The 19,406-nt window shown below is 36.5% G+C and overlaps 1 protein-coding gene across 2 annotated transcripts in view; it reads left to right on the top strand.

The window, feature by feature from the left end:
* The window catches only part of PAK2 (p21 (RAC1) activated kinase 2), an 80,655-nt gene that overhangs the window by 18,722 nt on the left and 42,527 nt on the right, over nucleotides 1-19,406 (top strand). The window contains exons 1-2 of one of the 2 annotated variants that reach the window (XM_060150367.1): nucleotides 18,267-18,360; nucleotides 18,809-18,854. The exons of the other annotated variant lie outside the window; for it this stretch is intronic. The gene's annotated coding sequence lies outside the window, so the exon portion shown is untranslated. Of the gene's footprint in view, nucleotides 1-18,266; nucleotides 18,361-18,808; nucleotides 18,855-19,406 lie in introns of those variants that run through there. 2 annotated transcript variants of the gene reach the window in all.

Genomic DNA, 19,406 nt, shown 5'->3' with positions numbered 1-19,406 from the left:
CTCTGGGTCCAATCACGAGAGAGACCACACAATAATTTGAACATGGAAAGAATTATTGACTATAGCAGGAGAATGGAATAGTGAAGGATTAGCTAGTAGTAAAAAGTATATAGAACTCCAAAGAACATAGGAATAACAGAAATAAGGAGCGACTACTACCCCTAGGGCTCATATCTCAGCACCTAGGGAAGAGTCCTTCTTCCCCGAGAAGGGGAAGGTCCAGACCTTGTTGGACAGAGCATGGCTGTGGGTGACTGAATGACAGAGAAGTTGATGTGGTGCTGGACATCTGCTCCCTAGGGTGCTCGTAAAGTTGTTCACAGGGAGGTGTTAACTCCACTACGAAACCTCCCAAGAAGAAAGTGTGAGGAAGCTGCTGGGTATGCTGCTGGCCACCTTGCCCTATAGAAGCCTGGTGCTAGAGGAGCCTGTGAGCAAGGGCTCCAGAACCAGGAAGCAAAACAAAACTTTTCTACTACAATGTCTCTCCTGTGCCCTCTACTGATTAAGTTTAGCATCATGCCAACTGGCCAAAGAAAAATACTTGAAGATCCCAGATCTGTTTTCACAGTAGACAAAAAGGATGAATTTGGAATTGAAAGACACTAAATCAGAAGTCAGCACGGTAATGGTAATAGTGCTGCAGGAGCTCAGAGATCCTATCAGGTTATGACAGTTAAGGAAGAAGTACTATTTGAAAGAGCCCTTGTAACATGAGTAGGGTTTTTTTTTTTTAATTGAAAATGACTTAGGGCTTCCCTGGTGGCACAGTGGTTAAGAACCCACCTGCCAATGCAGGGGACATGGGTTTGAGCCCTGGTCCAGGAAGATCCCATATGCCACGGAGCAACAAGGCCCGAGCGCCACAACCATTGAAGCCCACGCGCTTAGAGCCTGTGCTCTGCAACAAGAGAAGCCACCGCAATGAGAAGCCTGCGCAGTGCAACGAAGAGTTAAGTAGTCCCCGCTTGCTGCAACTAGAGAAAGCCCACGCACAGCAACAAAGACCCAATGCAACCAAAAATAAATAAATAAATTAAAAAAAAGAAAATGACTTACTGTTTTTCCTCATTAGAAAAATAGTACATGTTCATTTTATAAAAATTAGACAAGTATTTTTGTCTATAGTCTCTAGATAAAGAAGGGAAAAGCAGTCAGTTCTATTACCCATGAAGAGCACCATTGTTAATTGTTTGACAGAATCTGGCTAGATAGTGGGTATAGTAGGGAGGAAAAGCTTTTCATGATGGCGCTTGCTGCTGCTTTTGTATCTTCGTTTACAGGAAAAAAAGTTGGCTTTGAAATATAATAATGCTAAATTATATAAACTAGCATTTTGAGGAACTTTCTATCTTTGGCGTTAATGAGATTTATTTATGTAACTTCACGTTTGTGAAAGAGACAAGTTTGTCACATAGATAATTACTAGACATCACTTTCGTGCTCTTTAAGTGACCATTAGGAAGGTATTTTCTGTTGTAATCACACTGATGGAATGTTGTACCGTAGAAGTCCATTGTGCTTGTCTCCTCTTTGCTCAAAGATTTCCATATGAATCCTCCTCTTAGGAATAGGGTTCTAGCAGACTTAATCTGAGAAAACAAATTGAAAACTGAATCTTGCCCTTTTTGAAATATGGGGATTAATTCCCCCAGATAGCAAAGGCTGCAGGATTCTCATGAAAGAGGAAGACTTTATTTTTTTAATTTAATTTCTATTTTATATTGGAGTATAGTTGATTCACAATGTTGTGTTAGTTTTGGGTGTACAGCAAAGTGATTCAGTTATACATAGTATATCCATTCTGAAAGAGAAAGACTTTATAATACCATATCAGTGTTTATTGGCATTTATTTTTTAAAAGTTAGACAGTAATTGTAGAGAATGAAACAAAGTTCTTGTGTATTAACCAATAACTGGCTCATGAATGATTAGGACATATAATGTTAGGCGTGTTTTCAGAGAAATATCCTATACTGCTAAATTCAGACTAGTTCCTGTTGACTTGTTGCCTTTTAACCAAGTTGGTACAAAGGTGAATTGTTTGCATTCCTGGTTTTGATAAAATTAGGAAAACATTAAAACTTTAGTGTAAGTTTAGTTTTTATGCCTTTTAGATACAGTAAGCACTCATCCTCTGACCGTATATGAACAGTTTAGAACTGTCCAATTTGAACTTGTTGCAGTGATGGAAATGTTCTATATCTGTGCTATCCAGTATGGCTAGTGTGACGAAGAAACAATTTTATTTTATTTAAATTCATTTATATTTAAATAGCCATATGTGGCTTAGTATGGCCTACCCGTGTTGGATAGCACAGCTTACAGAATGGTGTGTTCATAAGGAAAAAAGTTTTAAAGATAAATAATTTGAAGATGACTTTAAGAGCAAATTCCCATTCAGGTGAAAGCAAGAAGCAGCAGAACTTAGCAGAGCCTAGCAAGGCATAATTTTAGACAGGATGCTGACCTCAGTCTGAGGATTATCCTTTAATTTGTAGACCAAAGTGTGCAACTTAAAAAAATCCCATAGGAGCCTAGAGGGTAAAATAAACAAACTCTTTTTTCTCTACCTGGCAAATACTTGTTCATCTTTCAAGGAGCTCTCCGAAAAATCTGTTCTCACTTCTGGACCACCCAAGCTACTGCTCCCTGGTTCCCTAGGAAATGGTAACAAAGCTTCCCCGTAATCCCGGCTTCCATTTTGTTTCTCCACAAAACTTCTCATACAGCTAGATTAATGAACTATAACAAGTGTATTAAAGAGTATATCGATGCGAAGAAACAAACATGAGCTCCTAGGTAACCATCAAGATAAGAAAAATGGGTTAATAGAGATGATTTATTTTAAAATAAAATATATAAATTTCATTGAAAAAAATTTCCATTCAGGGTTGGTCTGTCTACATTCTAGCACTTCATTTTCTCAAACTGTCTTAACTTGATACTTTTTGAAGAATTTTTTACATCACTGAATTTTTTACAATCACTGATGTGATTACTAAAATTGGGTCAAGATCCATTTCTTCTTTTAAGGCATTTTTTAAAATGCATATCCCTTGGTGACATCTGTTTCTATAACTTATTCAACTACTCTCAGCTCGTTGTAGTAAGCATTTGTTGAGCACATACTATGTGCCAAGCTCTGTACTATGTGCTGGGAGTATAAAAGCTAATAAGGCATAATTGCTGTCATTAGCAGTTTAGTCAAGTTGGGATTAAGGGAGAGGGAGGTAGGGGTAAAGGGAAACTTTTAAGTGTTCCCTTTTTTTAAAAAAATCTCTGTATGCAGTTTTTGGTTTTGTTTTTGTTTTTTTTTGCGGTACGCGGGCCTCTCATTGTTGTGGTCTCTCCCGTTGCGGAGCACAGGCTCCGGACGCGCAGGCTCAGCGGCCGTGGCTCACGGGCCCAGCTGCTCCGCTGCATATGGGATCTTCCCGGACCGGGACACGAACCCATGTCCCCTGCATCGGCAGGCGGACTCTCAACCACTGTGCCACCAGGGAAGCCCTGTATGCAGTTTGATACTGCTTAAGAATATTCTTTCTTTAAAAACTTGCCTCTCCTTTTAAAAGCCATTTTTTTTTAAATCAAAGAGAGGGGTTTTTGTCTCCCTGTCTTCACTGGATTATTTTATTTCATATCCTCCCATAAGTGGAATGCAGCCTCAGAATTCTTCCTGTCACAGCATACGGATGACATGACAGCCAGCCGCTCTGGGTCATTCAGAGTAGCTCTGTGAGGTAAAGCCTGCTTGCCGTTTGTGACCTATAGATAGTACCTGGAGTATCATTCACCCACTTTTTATGTATGGAAACTATCTGTCCTATGTCATTTATCAAGTCACAGTCACGCTCTTTCACAGATCATTTTGAAATGGTAGAAATAATTTCTTACCCCTCTGTACTCATGCATTTGTTCAACAGGTATTTATCGATTGCATTGCATTGCATGTGCTGGGTTCTGTTGAACCATGAGTGGGGAAGTGAGGCATGTCACTCGTGGACTGAGACAGTTATGAGCCCATATGCACCCTCAGTCTCTCATTTTGGTGGTGGCTTGCTGAGGGAGTGGAACTTTAAGATGGCAGCAACCTAGATCCGTAAATCACCTTAAGAAGAACAAACTTCCTCAAGCTTAGTGTTCATTAGAAATTTTTGTTGTGTTAAACAATTGAGATTTGGGGATATGTTTGTTACCAGTGCATAGCCTAGCCCAGGCTAATACAGGGTTGTTTTTAGTCTTTTGCTGTTATGACAGTGCTATTATGAATATTCTTATAATTTGTACATGTGCAAGAGTTTCTTGGATTTATATCCAGGAGTAAAATTGCTGAGTTGCACAATGTACAGTCAGTCAACTGTATAAGCTAATACCAAGTTGTTTCTGAGGTAGTTTTACTGGTTTATACTCCTGCTAGCAGTGTATGAGAATTGTCTTTGCTCTGCATCCTTGTTTTCAGTCAAGTATCTTAATTTTTGCCAATCTAGGTGTTAGATGGTATCTACAAATGGCCTTAATTTACATTTCCATATGAGACTGGGCTTGTTCTCATGTGTTTATTCACTGTTTGTTGTCTTCTGTGAAATGCCTGTTCTTGTCATTTGCTCATTTTTTTACTGGATTGTTTGCCTTTTGCATATTTCTTTGTAGGAATTCTTTATTTATTGTTGATACAGTTTTTGTCAGTTACTTTTGTTGCAGTTATACCCTGGTTTGTGGCTTGTCTTTTTATTCTGTGGTGTACAATGTAGTCATATTTATCAATCTTTTCCTTTAGAGTCGTGTGTTGTATAAAGATATTCTTCTGTATACAGATATTCTCGTATATAATCTTCTAAAAGTTAGAATTTTGCCTTTCACATTAAATCTTTAATTCATCTAAAATTTTTTTGGTATGATGCAAGGTAGGAATCTTTCTTCACCTGGATTCCCCAGAAAACAGAGCTTGAGGCTGAAGGCTTACATATCTTTACATTATTAGAAAGTATTTCCCCAGTGTAGGAAAAGGGGAGTGAAGTGGTAGCCAGAATGGCAGTGCAACTGATTGCTCAATCCCAGTGTATTGTCCCCCAGGAAGTTACACTATAAAGTCATTCACGGGATCATCCAACAGGATGAGAAAAATGATCTAAGGAGATGGGATCTATCTGTTTCATCACCATTCGTTATAGGTTCACTCCACAGTTAACTCCCCTGCACTACCAGGTTGCATGTGTGTGGGTGCCACACTATCCCATGGCATTGTGCAGCTCAGAATGAAGAGGGGTGTTGTTATGTTGTGCCTGAATGAAAAAGTTGGTCACACCCAGTATAGAACTGGTTGTTGGGATAGTAGCTTGAAAAGACAGGTAAAGCGAAATAAAAAGATTGGAAAAGTTGCATAAGTGGCATGGTATCTGGTATAGGATCCAGTTTTTTTTTAATAAAGACTTTTCATTTCACAGTATTTCTACATTATTCTTCAGGAATATCTTTGCTATGCTCTTGCTCTTCCATATAGATTTTAGAATTAACTGTCCAATTTTTCACAAAACTCTCTTGGATCTTTGATTAGGATTGCTTTGAATCTATAGATTAGTTTGAGGAAATGTGGCATTTGTACATTATTGAGTTTTTAAATTAGTGACCATTAGTATCTCACCGTTTATTTAGGTCTTAATGTCTTTCAGTTCATTTTTCCTCTCTATAAAGATTCTAGGTCCACAGTTCCCAAACTGTGCCATGGTGTCCTGGCGTACCCCCACTGAGCTTAAAGGCACCATGGGGTGTTTATTTATTTATTTATTTTTGAACTTTATTTATTTGGCTGTGTTGGGTCTTCTTGCCATGGCCTTTCTCTAGTTGCAGCAAGTGGGGGCCACTGTTCGTTGCGATGCGCAGTCTTCTCATGGCGGTGGCTTCTCTTGTGGTGCACGGACTCTAGGCATGCAGACTTCACTAGTTGTGGCATGCGGACTCAGTAGTTGTGGCTCATGGGCTCTAGAGTGCAGGCTCAGTAGTTGTGGCGTACGGGCTTAGTTGCTCCGTGGCAAGTGGGATCTTCCTGGACCAGGGATCAAACCTGTGTCCCCTGCACTGGCAGGTAGATTCTTAACCACTGCGCCACCAGGGAATGGATGGATGTCCATTGGACACAATGTGAACTTCTAGCTCTAGGAAGTTCCACGTTTCAACATTAGATTGTGATACATTTGGTAAAGTCTATCTTTGTGAAATGGTTGCTGAGATTAGAAGTATGAAAATCAATGTGGAACAGGAAATGAGGGTGTGTGGGGTCCGAGGTTTCAGAGGTTGTGCATGCTTACCTAATGTACCTGAAAGAGAAAGAAAGAAAAGTGTTTTTTTTTTTAATTCAATTGCTTTTTCCAGTAGTTACTACGTTTTTAGGATGAGTGAATGATAAATACTAATGAAGTTGTTTGGACCTAACTACTAAATACTAAATGAAACTGTTAGGAATGTCTTTTGGCTTAGAGGTGCTATGAAATGATTACTGAGAATAGTATGGGCACCATGAACTAAGCAGGTTTGGAAATTTCTGTCCTAGGAACTTCAGACTTTTTAATGGTATTATAAGTGGTATCTTCCCCCTCCCCCCATTTCATTTTCTGTTTAGTGTGCACAAATGCAGTTGAATTTTGTGTATTCCTCTTTATCCTGCAACTTTGCTAAATTTGTGTTTATCCTAATAATTCATCATAGTTTTGTTTGCATTTTGTAGACAGTCTTATTATTTGCAATTAATGACACTTGTTTCTTCTTGTTTAGCAAAATGCTGCAGGAAAAGGAATAAAGGGTAATAAATTGTTAATTTACAAATGTACAAAACAAGATATGTTCAGTCCCTTCCATTTTATTCTTCCCTCCCCCCAAAGCAACCATAAAAAAAATTATGGTTTATCCTTCCATTAAAAATAGTAATAATAACCGTGTGTGTGTGTGTGTGTGTTTTTGTATTGATACACCTTTTTTTCTCCCCTTAGGTAAGTGGTAGCATACCAGACATACATTTTTCCCTCATCTTGCATTTTCATCAGTAGTATATCCTGAGATTACTCCATGGCAATGTATACAGTGGTTTCCTCCTTCATTTTTACAGCTTCATAATACTTTAGTGTGTGATATACCATAGTTAATTCAAGCAGTCCCCTATTTTTGGCCATTTGAGATGCTTCCTGTCTTTTGCTGTTATAGATAATACAACAATAACAGTCTAGTGTATATGTTTATTTGTATTGTATTTTTGTTGGTGTGTCTTTGGGATAGGTTGCTAGCAATGGGGTGTCTGGGTCTGTACTTTTTTTTTTTTTCCGCTACACAGCTTGCAGGATCTTAGTTCCCCAACCAGGGGGTGAACCCAGGCCACGGCAGTGAAGCCCAGAATCCTAACCACTGGGCCACCAGGGAAACACCCGCCCCCTGCCATGGGTCTGTTCTTTTTAGACACTATGTTTTACTGCTCTCCTATGAAATTAAAAGTCACAGATTATTTACTTTATCCTTTTTTCAGGGAAAAATCAATATAATGCCTTATTCTACTTCCCTAAATCAATTTTGGGAGGAAAATTAATATATAATGGAAAAAATAGAACTAACAGGAAAACTTTAATAAAATAATATTTCCATTTGTAAATACTTGATCACAGCAACTTCAAAAGTATGAAGTGATCATAGGCCTGTATCTAATACTCATAGGTTCAGTCACAGTGCAATCTCATGCAGGTGTACTGCTTTGATGATTCAACAAGCATGAGTGCATTGCTTTCACTGACATGATATTCCAAATGATGAATAAACTTCTTGGTGAAACTGAGCAAAACAAAGTGTAAGCTCTTCTTGATTTCATAGTGGTTACATACCTGGAAAATTCAGTGTGTGTTAAAACTGTGTAAAAAGTATCTTTTATGTATAAAATAGAACTGTGCTCTAGGTTCGGGTAATTTTATATATATATGTCTTTTTAATTATAAATCAGAGCATGGTGGAACGTTCAAGAGTTGTGAAGACTTGTTGGCACATTGCAGAATATTGGTGTTAGTGACCTCTGCTCACTACTGATAGAACCCCTTTTCATTCCTGTTAGTGTTTATTTGTGATTTCTTTGTTCCTTGGTTAATTTTGCCAGAGGTATCATTAGTTTTGTCTAAGACTCAACTTTTTAGCTTTATTGATCTTCTTTATTGTATGATAGCCTTACATTCAGCAGTTTCTGCTTTTATCTTAAATTATTATTTTTCTTCCTACTTTCTTTGGGTTTATTTTTGTTTTTTTTTGTTTTGCTTCTTAGGTTGGATGCTTAAGTCATTAATTTTTGGTTCTTTTTTAAAGTAAAAATTCAGAACTGTAGGTGTCATTAAGTGCTTTAATCACATCTTGCAAGGTTGTTTTGTGTGTGCGGTAAAATATACATAACATAAAATTTACCATTCTTTTAGGTGTGTAGTTCATTGGCATTAAGTACACTCACAGTGTTGAGCAACTCCTACCATTATCCATTTCCAACACTTTTTCATCATCCCGAATACAAACTCTACCAATTAAACAATAACTCCCTATTTCACAAACCCCCCACCCCAGGCCCTGGTGACCTCTATTCTACTTTATGTCTCTGTTGAATTTGACCACTCTGGATACCTCATATACGTGAAATTATACAGTATTTGTCCTTTTGTTTGGCTTATTTTACTTAATGTTTTCATAGTTCATCCTTGTTAGAGCATGTATCAAATTTCATCTCTTTTTAAAGGTAAATAATACTCTGCAGTATATATACACCACATTTTGTTTATCCTAATCCTGCAAGTTTTGATACATAGTTTTTCATTCTCATTCAATTCTAAGTATTTTCTCATTTCCACTATGATATCTTTTTTTTTTAACCATAAGTTTTTAAGAGGTGTTTTATATTTACAAACTCATGGAGTTTTTTCCTAGTTACCTTTTTGTTATTGATTTCCAACTTAATTGATTTTGGTTAAAAGTATATAGTGATTCCAATCTTTTGGAAATTTTCTTTCTCTCAAAATGTATTTATTTTAACCATATTCTTGAAAGATAGTTTTATTAAATCTGCAATTTGTGTTGGCCGCTTTTTCTCTCAATACATTGAGGATATTCCAATGTCTTGCTGCTTTCATTGCCATTATCAAAAAGTAAGCTGACAGTCCAACTGCCACTTCTGTGAGGTTTATCCTTTTTTCTCCTTTGACTGATATTAAGAATTTATCTTAATTTCACTATGTTTTGTCTTCACTTTGATGTGCATAGATTACATTTTATCCTGCTTTTGATTCATTAGGTTTCTTCAGCTTACAGATTTGTGTCCTTCATAGGCCTTAGAAATTTCTCAGCCCGAATTTGTCTGGTGAGTGAGTCCCTCATTCATTCTGTCATCTCCTTCTGGAACTCCAAATAGATGTATCTTAGATCATCTAGCCTACTCATTTTACTTTTCTTTTATATTTTCTATCTCTTTGTCTTTTGTGCTGCATTCTAGGTACTTTCTTTGTATATATCTTCCAGTTCACTAACTCTCTCTTCTACTGAGTCCATGCTGCTCTTTACTTCAAATGTCAATTTTTAATTTTCAGGTATTATGTTTTTTCTTACTGAAAGTTCTGTATGGTTGTTTTTCACATTTGCTTTTTTTCTGCTTTTATATTTGAGCTTCTTGTACATGTTCTGTGTCAGATTATTTCGCATCTGTTTCACCAGTCTGTTTTGGTTAGTTCTCGGTCACAGTGTGTTGTTTGTTTTTTGAATTTTCCCCATGAGCTGCTCCTTTTCGTTAGAATTTGATCTTTGGGTATTTTTTGAGACCTGTGTTGAAGTTGTTTTCTCCCAAGGAGGCTTTATATTTGATTCTGTCATTCACTAGGGAGTGCTACCAACACGGCCACATTCAATTAAACCTGTTTGGGATGTGGGGGGACCTCATGGGTGGCATGAATTCAGACCACAAGCGTGCATTTTGTTGTTAGGATTTCTCAGGGATTCCCCATTGCCTGCACTTCTGTTGTTATTACTGGGCTCAAAATGCTTAAGGTTTTCTCATTCCCTTGTGTGCAAAGGGATTTATTCCTGATTTACTCTTATATAGATTATAGCTAGCCTTCTGTGGGAGGGACTCCAATTTTGGCAGACTCTGGGTTTTATCACCTGTCCCCTGTGGCAGCCATCATAGTAGAACTTTAGTCAGAAGTCCCTTGAGAATACCTGGATTAGTAAATTGCTTACTCTCTTGTTCCTGATTTCACTTTGCTTTGCACCATATGGAAACATCCCTTTCATCTTAACTAGCTTATCCATGCATATTTAAAGATTTGTTACATTATCCAATCCTTTATTTATTTGAGTTTGAAGCAAAGTTTCTTTTTATTTTCCTTTATTCTTTACCAGTGCCCCAGTTGTTTTCTACTTTGCTGTTGATAGACTTTGCTACTGATAGACCTGATGTTACGGCCATTGCCACCAAATCTTACTGATTTGTGAACTTCCCTTTCATAGTGTGTGTTGTCCATCCACTTAGGGTGATTTGGGATATTTTCATTAATGCTTTTGCTCTCAAAGGCATTTGAGGCTTTTTTGGAGAGACTCAGGGTCAGTGATGTTGGGACTCTTAGAGCTTATTGAGAGATTGTTTGATGTCTTATAGTGTTGTATTACTATATTCATAAGGTACTAAAAAATTAAGGTTTGTTTGGTATTTATATAAAATGTAAGGAAAAAATATAAAGCAAAATTGTACTTTTAAAATCATGTTTTTCAGTAGTATGTGGTTTGTACTTGGAGTACCATAGATGATATGAGTGAATTATAATAAATTTAGTAATTTTTCCTAGTTGGACTGACTGGTTCCAGACACCACTCCTTTTTTCATTTCTGTTGTGTATTTAGCTTCCCCTCATCTTCTTCAGTAGACAATTGAGGAATTGTTTGTTTTTGAGTTGTGTCACAATTAAACAATGGTCCTGTTAGAAGAGTACAGTGTGTTTTGGGCATGCTTTTTGTTTCGCCTACTTGTTTTTCACTGAAAAGTAGCAAAAAGTGAAAGGATTTGGAGAGAGGCATTCCTTATCATTTTGCCCTTTTTTATAAAACATTTTCGTGTAATGGTGGAGCAAAACATTGGTAAATCAGTATTTTATAATGAATTGTTTTTATATTCTTTGTTGTTTCTGTTAAAATATAAGATGTAAAGAACCTTATCACATCTTCACTTGGTGCTTCTTAGCCATTTGACACTGTCAGAAGCAATAAAGAAAAAAGTACACTGCCTTATGGAAAAGTTGAAGACTAAGGCTATGAATTGGCTATTAGGGGAAAAGTATAAATCTTTCCAAAGATATTTTTGTTAATATAGGGTAGTTTATTTGTTGTCTAGTGAAATGCTGTTTGATACAAGAAAGTTGAGGAAAAACAGTACAGAGTGTACTACTGTAAGTCAGTACACATTATTGTCTGATACATGGAAGGATTTGTGTTAAAGGAAATAGTAATATGGTATAATAGTAGTAGTAGCAGCAGCAGTAGTAGTATAATCCCTGCTTTTTAAAAAAATTTTTATTTTATATTGGAGTATAGTTGATTTACAGTGTTGTGTTAATTTCAGGTATATAGCAAAGTGATACAGTTATATGTATACATATATCCATTCTTTTTCAGATTCTTTAACCATATGAGTTATTACAGACTATTGAGTAAAGTTCCCTGTGCTATACATTAGATCTTTGTTCATTATCTATTTTTATATAGTGTGTATATGTTAATCCTAAACTCTTAATTTATCCATCTTCCTCACCTTTCCCTATTGGTAACCATAAGTTTGTTTTCTATTTCTGTGAGTCTGTTTCTGTTTTGTAAAAAAGTTCATTTGTATTATTTTTTAGATTCAAATATAAGTGATATCATATGATATTTGTCTTTCTCTGTCTGACTTACTTCACTTAGTAATGATAATCTCCAAGTCCACCCATGTTGCTGCAAATGGCATTATTTCATTCCTTTCAATGGCTGAGTAATATTCCATACATATACCACATACATATACCACATTTTCTTTATTCATCTGTTGATGGACATTTAGGTTGCTTCCCTTTCTTTTTTTTTTGCGGTACGCGGGCCTCTCACTGTTGTGGCCTCTCCAGTTGTGGAGCACAGGCTCTGGACATGTAGGCCCAGCGGCCATGGCTCACGGGCCCAGCCGCTCCGCAGCATGTGGGATCTTCCCGGACTGGGGCACGAACCCATGTCCCCTGCATCAGCAGGCGGACTCTCAACCACTGCGCCACCAGGGAAGCCCGGTTGCTTCCCTTTCTTGGCTACAGTAAGCAGTGCTGCAGTGAACATTGGGGTATATGTATCCTTTTGAACCATGGTTTTCTCCAGATATATGCCCAAGAGTGGGATTGCTGGATCATATGGTAGTTCTATTTTTAGTTGTTTAAGGGACCTCCATACTGTTCTCCATACTGGCTGTACCATTTACATTCCCACTAACAAGAGTATGAGGATTCCCTTTTCTCCACACCGTCTCCAGCACTTATTGCTTGTAGGCTTTTTGATCATGGCCATTCTGACTGGTGTGAGGTGATACTTCATTGTAATTTTGATTTGCATTTTTCTAATAATTAGCCATGTTGAGCATCTTTTTTTCTTTTTTAATATTTATTTATGTATTTGACTGCATTGGGTCTTATTTGAGGCACATGGGATCTTCGTTGCCACTTGGGGGATCTTTAGTTGAGGCATGTGGGATCTAGTTCCCCAAACTGGGATAGAACCCGGGCCCCCTGCATTGGGAGCTTGGAGTCTTAGCCACTGGACCACCAGGGAAGTCCCTTGAGCATCTTTTCATGTGCCTCTTGATCATCTGTACATCTTCTTTGGAGAACTGTCTATTTAGATCTGCCTTTTTTTTTTTTTTCTTTTTCTTTTGGCAGTGCCATGCGGCTTGCAGGATCTTAGTTCCCCAACCAGGGATCAAACCTGTGCCCCCTGCAATGGAAGTGCAGAGTCCTAACCACAGGACTGCCAGGGAATTCGTCTGCCCATTTTTTGATTGGGTTGTTTGTTTTTTTAGATATTGAGCTGCATGGGCTGTTTATACATTTAGGAGATGAAACCCTTGTCAGTTGCGTCATTTGCAAATATTTTCTCCCATCTGTAGGTTGTCTTTGTGTTTTGTTTATGGTTTCCTTTGCTGTGCAAAAGCTTTTAAATTTAATTAGGTCCCATTTGTTTATTTTTGCTTTTATTTTCATTACTCTAGGAGGTGGATCCAAAAGATACTACTGCAATTTATGTGAAAGAGTGTTCTGCCTATGTTTTCCTCTAAGAGTTCTATAGTACCTGGTCTTACATTTAGGTCTTAATCCATTTTGAGTGTATTTTTGTGTATTGTGTTTGAGAATGTTCTAATTTCATTCTTTTACATGTAGCTGTCCAGTTTTCCCAGCACCACTTATTGAAGAGACTGTAATCCTTGCTTTTGAATTGCTTGAAGTCTTGGGCAGGAACACACTTAAAATAATAATTAATGATGCACAGTTGTAATTCATTGCCAAAGAATGGTCTGATATGTTAATATAATTAGAAAAATGTGAGATGAAGGGTTGTTAGTAAACTTGGATTCTGGTCTTAGTTCTGTTAATAATTAGATTTGTGTGACTTCAGGCAAACTGCTTACATTTTGGTGAGTCAGATTCTTCACAAAATAAGGAAGATGGACCAAATGAATTCCATTCCAACTTCAGTACTCTCTGGATTTATATTCCTGTGTAACTTGCATTCAGAGGATGTGAGGGGTCTTTTTGAACAGGGACAGACAGGCATGACCTTACATAGGAAATAATTTTTACTGAGCATTTGGTTGGGTAGAGAAAAGGATAAAGAAAATTTAAGAATGGAGAAATGTATACCCAAAGATGATTTAGGCCAGGAAAGTCTTTGGTATATTGGGGAACATGAAGTATAGTATTTATGTGCACTCATGTGAGATCAGATTGATTTGGTAGTAAATGGCCCTAAATGGCAGTAGCTGCTGAGGAACGTATAGCCAGGAAGAGTGTTATCACGTGTTATTTTTAGTCAACCAATTTTAACTTCTTTCTCTAAACAAAAGCTGAATGTATAGAAACTCTTTGGGAAGCTAGTTAGGGCTTCTTCTAACCTCTTCCTCTGAATAGCAGCTGAAGACAGATTCATTAGAGAAATCATGAGATGAAGGGATCAAGTCCTCAGCTTAGCTAGTGGCAGAGTCATCAGTGTTTTATCAAGGGTCATGCTTTTATTTACTACCATCTAATCACTTATGAGGCATATTACTTAGAATTATTGCAGTCATATTTGTCATTTTGAGTAATTTCATTAGGGACATCTGTGACCTATAAAATTTAGATTTTGTTTAGACATGTGTTGCCTAATAGGGTACGTCGTGTTAATTGGGATTTCCTTGAGACATAGCTGGTTTAACTTTATAATGTAGATAAAGAAGAAAGTTCTGAAACAAATAACGTATTAGCTCCTCTTTAGTTTATTGGACTGCATTTGTGCAGAAAACTTTAAAAATTACTGTACAGTATATTAAAATAAAGCAGTAAAGAAAAGTTTTTGAATAACCAGAGTATAAGGAAAGGCTGTGTTCTGAAAGTTGCCTTGTTAGTGTTGTTTGCTTTAGAATTTGGTGGTGGTATTTTTCATATAAATGACAGTCTCTCTGGCTGACATCTTTCTGGGTTTTGTTACAAAAAACACTGTAGTAATTATTATGACATATGTATAGATTTTGAACCATTTTCAAGATTTGATTAGGTTTTTGTGCCCCAGTTTGGAAATCTAGCTATTGATTACCTTTTACCTTTTCCTATGTCAAAAATGTGTTCTGTAGAGTATAGGAGGAAATAAATATGGGTCTTCTGCTGCCTAGTAGCACATCAGAAAGAATTGGGACTATGAGGGTGAATATGGAGCTGGGGTAAACTCTAAAGCAGCAGTTCTCAAAGAGTGGTCTGTGGTACCCTTGGGGTCTGTGAGTCGAAACCTATTTTTCATAATAATACTAAGGTGTTCTTTGCCTTTCTACACTGTGTTGACATTTGCATTGATGATGCAAAAGCAGTGGTGGGTAAAACTGACTGTACTTTAATACAACTCATTCAAGGCAATAGCTATGTGCTTGTAGTTTTTTTTTTAAAAGCCAGTTTCACTTAAGATGTACTTGAAACAATGAAATTACTAACCTTATTATATCTCTACTTTTGAGTTTACTTTTAAAGTATTTTGTATAGCAAAATGGGAAGTACTCATAAGGTACTTATGAAGTATGAAATGGTTGTCTTACAGAAAACCACTTATATGATTGAGCTTAAAAAGGCCCCATTTCCTGGAACACCATTTTTATTTGAAAGAACGACTGGCCCACTGAACAACTCTGGTTGTTCAGACTTAGGTATTTGGCAGACATTTTCTCGAAAATGAATGAAGTGACAGAATTTGTTGTTAATTGATAAAATTTAAATTTTCAAATGAAAATTAGAGTTTTAGAAAACTTGTATTCACTTTCTTGAGTTTGACAGGTTCCCAATACCTGGACTTTTCTGATGAGATCAGTGGTGATATTAATGAATGTGATTTTATTTTTATTGTATAATGAAGTGTCAACATTGGAATATCTTAATAATTGAGTGAGCCAAAACTTTCCAGATAATCAATTCATGACATTACAAAATTCATTCATGGGTAAAAGATCCATTCAAAGTGCAAGAGAATTCAATGGCTTTAATGTAACAGAGTACAAAAAATTTATTGCTGTGGTTTCAGAGTCCATAGCTAACCTTATGAAGGTTGAGTTTGCTGTAGTATCAAAGAAGAATATCCACAATTATCTGAAAGCTATTAAAATACTCCCTTTTCCAGCTACATATCTGTGTAAGACCAGATTTTCTTCATATACTTCAACCAAAACATAACACAATAAATTGAATGCAGAAGCAGATATGAGAATCCAACTGTCTTCTACTAAGCCAGACATATAAAAGATTTGCAGAAAAGTAAACTAATGCCACTCTTGTCACTATATTCTGTTTTGGAAAATTTTATTTTTCATAAAAATGTTATTTATGAATAACATTGTAATGTAATGGGTTTAATGAAGTAAATACTTTAAGTAGCTCATTTTAATTTCTTACGAATATAGATAGAACACACATAAACAAAAATTGAGATGCTCAGTAATTTTTAAGAGTGTGAAGTGTCTTGAGGCCAAAATGTTTTGAGAACTGCTGCTTTGAAGAAACAAAGTGGCTTTTAATATGCATGTGTTGAGAACAAATGTTGATAAGGGGCATAACCTAACTTAAATATGTATGTGCTGGTCTTTCCCAGTAGATTATGAACTCTTGGAGAAGAATTAAGTCTTCTTTTCTTTCTCCAACTTCTAGCATAGAATCTTATAAATAATAATATCATGATAGTAACAGTAGCAGCCTTCAGTTATTAACTCATTTAATCTTTATGAGGTAAATATTATTAATTCCTATTTTAAATTGAGATGTAATTCACATAGCTGAAATTTACCATTTTAAAGTGTACAGTTCAGTGGTTTTAATATATTCACAAGGTTGTGCAACTGTTACCAATGTCTAATACCAGAATATTTTCATTCCCCCAAAGTCACGTCCCATTCCCCTCACTGTCTAGCAACCACTCATCTACTCTCTGTCTCTGTGGATTTGCCTGTTCTAGACATTTCATGTAAATGGAATCTTATAATTTGTGGTCTTTTTGTGTCAGGCTTTTTTCACTTATGTTTTCAAGGTTTATTTCATGTTGTAGCATGTATCCATACTTGACTCCTTTTTGTGGCCAAACAGTATTCCATTGTATAGATATGACACATTTTGTCCATCCGTTGATATTTTGGTTGTTTTCCTCTTTCGGCTATCACGAATAATGCTGCTGTGAACATTCATATGCAAGTTTTTGTGCGGACATGTGTTTTCAACTGTCTTAGGCATATACTGGAAATGAAGTTGCTAGGTCATATGGTAGGTTACTCTATATTTAACTTTTTGAGGAATTTATTCCTTTTTTAATAGAGTTCTTTTTTTTTTTTTGCGGTACGCGGGCCTCTCACTGTTGTGGCCTCTCCCATTGCGGAGCACAGGCTCCGGACTCACAGGCTCAGCGGCTATGGCTCACGGGCCCAGCCGCTCCACGGCATGTGGGATCTTCCTGGACCGGGGCACGAACCTGTGTCCCCTGCATCGGCAGGCGGACTCTCAACCACTGCGCCACCAGGGAAGCCCCTAGAGTTCTTATTTTTGAATAATTTTAGACTTACAGAGAAGTTACAAAGATAGTAGATTTCCTGTATAACTATCACCCATCTTCCCCTAATATTAACATTACATAAACCATAAAATGTATCTCAAAGCAAAGACGCCAACACTAGTACATTATTATTAACTAAATTCTAGATTTTATTTGGATTTCACCTGTTTTTCCACTAATGTCTTTTTTTCAATTCCAGGATACCACATTGTCATGTCTCCTTAGCCTCCTCTGTTCTATAATTATTTCTCAGTCTGTCTTTGTTTTTCATGTCCTTGACGGTTTTGAGAAGTTTTGGCCAGGAATTTTGTAGGATGTCCCTCAGTTTGGGTTTATCTGATTTTTCCCCCCATGACTAGATATGGGTTTGGGGAAGAATACCACAGAGGTGGACTGTGCTCCTCAACACATTACGTCAGGAGATTAATGATGTCATTGTGACTTATCACTAGTGATGTTAACCTTGATCACTTGGTTAATGCCAGATTTTTCCATTGTGGTGTTATTTTCCCCTTTCCATACTCTTTTCTTTGGAAATGAGTCACGAAGTCTAGCCTACAATCAAATGGGGAGGGAAGTTAAGTTCCAACTCCTAGAAGGGAATGTATCTACATATATATTATTTGGAATTCTTTTGTAAGGAAGATTTGTCCCCCTGCCCCATTTTATTTATTCAATTTTTTTGTATCGATATGAATTATGTATATTTATTTTATACTTTGGATTATATACTACTTTATTAATTTTATTGCTCAAATCATTCCAGTATTGGCTTTTGGGAACTCTTTCCTGTGTCCTTTTGACATGCTCTCATCCTTTATAAGTACTTCCTTATCTTCTGACACTATAAGACACTATAGACCATCTTGTATTTTCCCTGTCCAGGCCTAGAACCAGCCATTTCTCTAAGAAACTCTGAGGCACAGTTTAGTCCTGAGGTCACACACTTAAGTAAATGATGGAACTAGGATTCCAGCCAAAGCAATCTGATTCCACAACCCAGTACTGGACAACATGCAGCTGAAGGTGCATTGCCAATTTCTAGTTATGTTCCATTTATGAGCCAGCCTTAAGGATAGAATTTATAGTCAGTTTACACTAAATAATTATTGTGCCCTGTTTTATATTGATCTTTTTTTAACTACAGCTATGCTGATTATAATCAAGTTTAAAAATTACTTATTAATCACAGATAACCACTGTTAATGTTTTGGTGCATTTCCTTCTATAAATGCATGCAAATGTATTTTGGAATTTTGTTACCCTGATTTTTAAATAGGAGCAATTCACAGTGTAATCAGAATCTAAACGTGTAGTTTCTATATTGTAACTGGTGATTAAGATAAAAGTGAGCAAAAAAAAAAATAAAAAAATTTAAAAAAAAGATAAAAGCTACTCTAGGGTTAATCTGTTTCGCCTTAATGTTTGGTCACATAAAAGCTAAATATCTGTCTTGATTTTATCAATTCATCAGGTAATCCACATGATGTGACCAGCTGGTTTGGAAGAATCATCTGACTGTTTGTTGTTCACACCACCTTCTTAGATCCCACCCCCATTTCTTCCTTTGAGCACCAGTAGTTTAATTTCACTTCAGGCAGTCTTTCTCATACACAGTTATAGATCTTTTCTTTCTCTCTTCTCCAGCTCGTTACCTCCAGAAATGTTTATTTTTCCCTTTACCTTCTTTCATTCTTCCTCCTGTAGGCTGAAAAATAACTGTCATATGACATATAAATTATACAGTAGTGCTTTGACATACCTCTATCAAGGGAAACAAAAGCTGTAAGATTTGGCGTGGAATTAGGTATAATTCTTCATCCCTCAGTTTTTTTCAAATTATACCTACTGTTCTTCAGGTACTAGCATTCAGACTAAATAAAAATCTTTTAAATTATTATTAATTTTATCTAAAAACAGTTGCATTCTTTTCATTGTACATATACAAAATTTTGTTCACTTACATGTATTAAATAATGTTAAAATCAAATCAGGATCTAATTATCAATCAAAATCTTGTTTAGTGAGGTATTATTTCCTAACATATATACTTTTGTATCAGAGCTAATCTA

This window comes from Lagenorhynchus albirostris, chromosome 5 (genome assembly GCF_949774975.1).
Source record: "Lagenorhynchus albirostris chromosome 5, mLagAlb1.1, whole genome shotgun sequence".
NCBI lineage: Eukaryota > Metazoa > Chordata > Mammalia > Artiodactyla > Delphinidae > Lagenorhynchus > Lagenorhynchus albirostris.
Note: the sequence above shows the minus strand (reverse complement) of the source record. Positions and strands in the feature narration are given on the sequence as shown.